Source organism: Hipposideros armiger, unplaced genomic scaffold (assembly GCF_001890085.2).
Source record: "Hipposideros armiger isolate ML-2016 unplaced genomic scaffold, ASM189008v1 scaffold_47, whole genome shotgun sequence".
In the NCBI taxonomy this organism is placed as follows: Eukaryota; Metazoa; Chordata; class Mammalia; order Chiroptera; family Hipposideridae; genus Hipposideros; species Hipposideros armiger.
Window position 1 is genome coordinate 3,422,322 of NW_017731397.1, and position 5,397 is coordinate 3,427,718.

At 42.6% G+C, this 5,397-nt stretch overlaps 1 protein-coding gene across 1 annotated transcript in view; it reads right to left on the reverse strand.

Moving 5' to 3' along the window:
• The window catches only part of LOC109381319 (probable serine carboxypeptidase CPVL), a 31,915-nt gene that overhangs the window by 20,163 nt on the left and 6,355 nt on the right, over positions 1-5,397 (reverse strand). The gene's annotated exons all lie outside the window — the stretch shown is intronic.

Sequence of the window (5,397 nt, forward strand, 5' to 3'; positions counted from 1 at the left end):
GGGCAGTGTCACTGGCCCTCATATGTGGGATCCGAACCGGGGCCCTCTGGCATCCCAAGCGAGTTCTTAACCATCGCGCCACTCGGCCGGCCCTCACCACGACTCTTGAAAGGAGTTAGTGTAGCTCTTCAACACAGGCCCATGTGGATGCAGCACCTTCCCAAGAAATGACACTGGTCAGTAGCACAGCGGGACAGATGCCAAGTTCAAGGGGACCATCTGCTCAGTTAATAAACAAATATATCTTTAGCTCTTTACTCTGTACCAGACACTAGAGTGTCTCTGTGTGAAGCTTACCGTCTAGTGGGGAAGAGAGATACGAGAGTTGTTAAGAAAATTAAAGCTCTGTGGAGGTCTAGAGAGGGTGGGGGTCAAGGAGTGGTATTATTTTAGATCAGGTGGTCAGGGAAGGCCCCTCTGAAGAGGTCATATCTGAACAGATCTGAAGGACATGTGACCATCTCGGGACAGTTCCATGTGAATATCTAGGGAGAAGAGAGTTCAAGGCTGGAGAAGAGTGATTGCAAAGGCCCTATAACAGGAGGCAGGAGCCTGTGTGGCTGGAGTCCACTGAGTGATGGGTAGAATGGTACAAAGTGGGGTCAGGTATCAGGTCATGCAGGGTGTTCAAAGCTACCATACGTTTGGAGGCTCACTTCTTCCCAGCCCCGATGTTTCCATCAGTGGCAAGGCTGGCCTCTTGCCACCCTCCCGCTCACTCTACCGTGGGTAGGGGGTAAGAGGTGGGAAAATGTATGTGACGGATAATTTTGAGTAAACGGGGCATGGTAGTCTCAACTCTCTTGCTGTCCCCACAGGAAGCAGTGCTTTTCTCTCTCCACCTGGTGCGGGCCTGAGAATAGCTGGGCAAATCTTCTCAACTGTGGGCATTAGTCACAGGTAGGCCATTTGCCCAGAAGTAAAAGCTCCAACCCAGCCCAGCCTGTCTCAGGAATAAAGGTGACAGTTTGCGAGCCACCTGCCTTGCCCTTTTGTCTTCTCAGTTTCTCCAGAACTCAGGCAACGGGGAGAAGTTTGCTATTTTGGGGACTCCCTCAGGGACCCTAATAGGGGTCTCTGGGATTTGGGTTTTATTCTAAGTGTAAAGGGCTGGATTCCGCCCTGCCCACTGTACCCCACTGTGTAATGCTGCAAACATTTCATCATATATGCAATTGGACAAAAGCATGGTTACTAGTATCAGCTTCCCCCACATATCCAGAATTTGACATTCCATACAGTCTGGCTTGCCCACACCAGCCCTGGAAACTATGAGAGTTGATTGTGAGAAATGATTTCTAAAATCAAACCAGCCAAACTATCTGCACACAGCAAATCAAAGGTGTTGCAACGAAGGCACAATAGGACGATTTATCGAGAACAAAAGGATGCAGAACTGAATCCCCTTAGTAAAAGTATTTTAAAATCAAGTGTGCATAGTATCCAAAGTGGTGACAGCAGAAAAACCCCACAGACTTGCTCATCTGGTACTCGAGCTATGGAAATGCCCTCTATTACTGCTTCTGTCCGCAATTTCTGAAAGCAAAACAAACTATTTTCACCCCTTTACTCACTGCATTCTGGCTTCTGTCCATACTATCCCGCCAAAATCATCAATGACCTCCAAATTCAAAACAAAAGTTCTCGTCTTTATCTTGACTTCCCTGTCCCGTTGACATTACCCCTTGATAAATTTATCATTGCCTGGCCTTCTGTAATCTGTGCTTTCCTGGATATTCTAGAATGTTCTCCTTCATATGTCCCTCTTCCTCTGCCTTCTCTTAAATATCAGGTTTCCTAGGATTCTATCCTTAGTCTAACTCACGCCAAACACTCTCTCTGGGGTGGCCTCACCATTTTAAGTAGCATCTTCTACTGACACCACTCAAAATAATAGCTCTTCTTAAAAGCTTCAGGCCCAACTATCCAACTGCCTGAAGAACATTTGCACCTGATGTCCAGTGAGTATATTAAACTCAACTTGTCGAAGTGGAACCTAATCCTTCTGCTAAAACATAGTGAACAGGACACATTTATTTCTGTTCCCTCATAAAACCCCCCTGAAGTGAAAGCAAAGACATGTTTAAAAGGCATAAACCCCATGGCCCAAAAAATAGCAAGTAAGACAGGTCAAACTTGTTGTTGTTGTTGGTAGATGGAAAGTGGACAAATAGTTTTCAGAGACTACAAGAAGGATATAGGTAAGAAACAAGCTAATTCACAATACAAAACCACAGAAGCGCTCACAGATGGTAAGTACTGGATACTGTACAAGACAAAAGTGAGTCATGGGTGAACAGAGGGGTTGGTGGGGGTCTGTAACTGCAGGCAGAGCCTCGGATCCCTCCCCGACTCAGCGGGAAGGAAAGACTTATTCTGTAGAAAATGTATTCTTTGAAAAATTAAACCAGAGAAACTCTAGACTTAAAGAAGAAATACAGTAAGAGTTGGGGAAGAGGTACCCGATGAAAAACTGTATACCAACACTCCACTTGAACTTGAATGTATCCCTAACATGCCCCTTGGACACTCAGCTAAAAGAAATCTGGCAGCAAGCACTGTATGCCTCCATCCCTCACCCTGTGCAGGAGACTGAAGGATTCTTCTCTAGAATAACTAACAGCTCTTACAAAAAGGACTTATCCATACTGACACATGAGGTCCTCCAATGAAACCTCTTGGACGTGCCAATCAATTCCAGGGAGCCAGGGAAATGCTGATAAGCCCCTTCCCACAATAGAACTTCCAACCAGCAACTTAGTTTCTCACACTTAATATATAACCAGAATGCACAGAACCACTGGATATTGGAAGAAAGCTTCTAATTTGAAAGAAAAAACAGAAGAAACTACTTGAAGAAAAAAAAAAAACCCTCAAAACAAACAGGAATGCATGGAACAGAACAGCTCTTTGAAAACAAACAAACAAAAGCTTTTAAGGAGATAAGAGGAGACATTGCAGTCATTAAACAATGGAATGCTGCTTTAAAAAGAAACAAAGAACAAGAACGCACTACTGAAAATCAAAAATAATTTTCTATTTATTTTCTATCTATTTAGGGTAGCAACAATTTAAAAATTTTGATAAAAGAGTAGGACAATAAAGTCACACAAATCTCCCAGAAAAATATAACTAAAAGGGAAAAGGGCTTAAAAAATAGAAGGAAAAAAAATAAATAGAAGATTTGTTCTGGAAAACGAACATATGAGTAATGGGAGTTCTAGAAAAGGAAGGCAGATAAAATTCAGGGGAAGAAATTATTAAAGAAACAATACAAAAACATTTAGTAGAGGTATAGACATGATTCGCAGATTTAAAGGGACCACCAATTTCCCAGATCAAGGAATGAAATGGCATAGAACAGCTTTCATAAACTTGAGAGGGAGATAGAGATAAAGACAGAGATAGAGAGAGAGAGAGAGATAGAGAGAGAGAGAGAGAGAGAGAGAGAGAGAGAGAGAGAGAGAGAGAGAAACATAAAAAGAATCAAGAACCAAAATGGTATCGCATTTTTCCAATAGCAGCAACAGCAGCTACAAAATACTGGTGAAAAAAGCCTTGAAAATTCTATGAGGAAAATGATTTCCAAACTAGAATTGTATACTCAGCCAAACTATCAAACAAGTGTGAAGATAAATTAAAGAAATGTTCAGATACATAAGGTTACAAAAACTTGGTTCTCGTATACCACTTCTCAGAAAGGTACTGGCAGATGTGTTCTACCAAAATGAAGAAGTAAACCCAAAAGAGAAAGACATGGCTTCCCAGTAACAGGAACAAAGGCAGGAGAGAGGTCCCAGGATGACAGTTCTGCTAACGAGCCGCCAGTGCAGACTGGAGCAGTGACACAGAGTGATCCACAGGGAAGAGCCTCAAGAAAAATAATACATACTGACGACCCCATGAGTGTTGGTGAAAAACCATATCCATGAGGATACTACAGATCTGTCACCATGCTTGGAAAGAAGTCCTAACAGTGACATAGAAAACTAAGCAATCCAAAAAGAGACAATTTTTAACTCAGTGAAGAATATCAAACTGTACAAGAAAGGCACTTGGAGAGTACTCCTTAGCTTACCAGTGCGGAAAAGCTACGTAATAAAATAAACATATGTTTTCAGCAAGAACAACAAAAAATTCTGTCATATTTGGACAGGAGGGAGGGGAGGCAAGTAGGGACACAAGTAAGGTATGTAAGAGTGCTAAATTCTCTCCTTGCCTAATAGGCAGTCAGTAGAAAAATACCTCAGATTGATCAAAGATACAACTCTAAATCAAGAAAGAATTCAAGAAATTAAGAAACAGATTAGGCAGATTACTTAGAAACTGGAGTTAAACACTAGAAGAAACAGGTGGAAACAAGGGGAAGACCCTTCAAAGATAAAAGTGGAAGAAGACGAAAGTTTCTTATTATCAGAACTGTACTGTGACTTGGATTTTCCACCCATGTATGTGAGTTGACAAAAATCAGAAGTAATTAAGAGTAAACTAAAAACCAAACTTACTGTCTTCTTCCCTAAATGTGTCCCTACTTCTCTGTTTTTCTGCCTTGGTTAAAAATACTTGCAAGCACTAAAGCTGACAACTCCCTGTTCTGACTTACCTGTCTCCCCCTTTCTGCCTTCCCACAGCCTGTCAACCACCTATTGAGTCTCCAGGATGTTTTCGTTTCCCCCATTCCTCTCTAACTCGACTCCCACGTCCTCATCCGGGTACGCGCCATTACTGACCTGGACCATTGCAAGTCTCCCAGCTAATTTCAAATGAATTCCCCACTCTCCTCATTTGCTGTTGTCTCGCCTAGTTTCTGGGGCCATGGGTTTCATACCTTCTCCAACTTCGTTGCACAGCAACAGATAACCACTCCACAGGCAAGATATCAGCATAACGTAGGAAGTGAATAAAAGCAGGATGGAGCTAAAGAAGTCAACAGAGAGGAGGCAGCAGAGGGCCTTGGCGCTGTGCTCAGTCTCTATCCTCTAGTGACTGGGAACTCCTGAGGGCTTCATTTTGAAAAGAATATCATGGCCGGAGCATAAGGATGGGTTTAAACTAAAACCACAGAGACAGAGAGACTGATGAATAGGCTTTCTAATAACCCAGAATAAAGGTGATGAAGTCTAAACTGAGGCAGGGCAATAGGACTAGTGTATACAGGGCCGACTTGAAATGAATGAGAAGGTAAAATTCACAGAACCTTGTGTGTGATAAAATAGTATATGGAATATAGGATGACACCCAAATCTGACTTAGGTGACTGGGCAGACGGTGGTATCATTAACTAAAATCCCCCATCACTTGATTTTGCCACGAAAGTAATACACTAGTGCTTGAGAGAGAGAGAGAGAGAGAGAGAGAGAGAGAGAGAGAGAGAGAGAGAGAGAGAGAGAGAGAGAG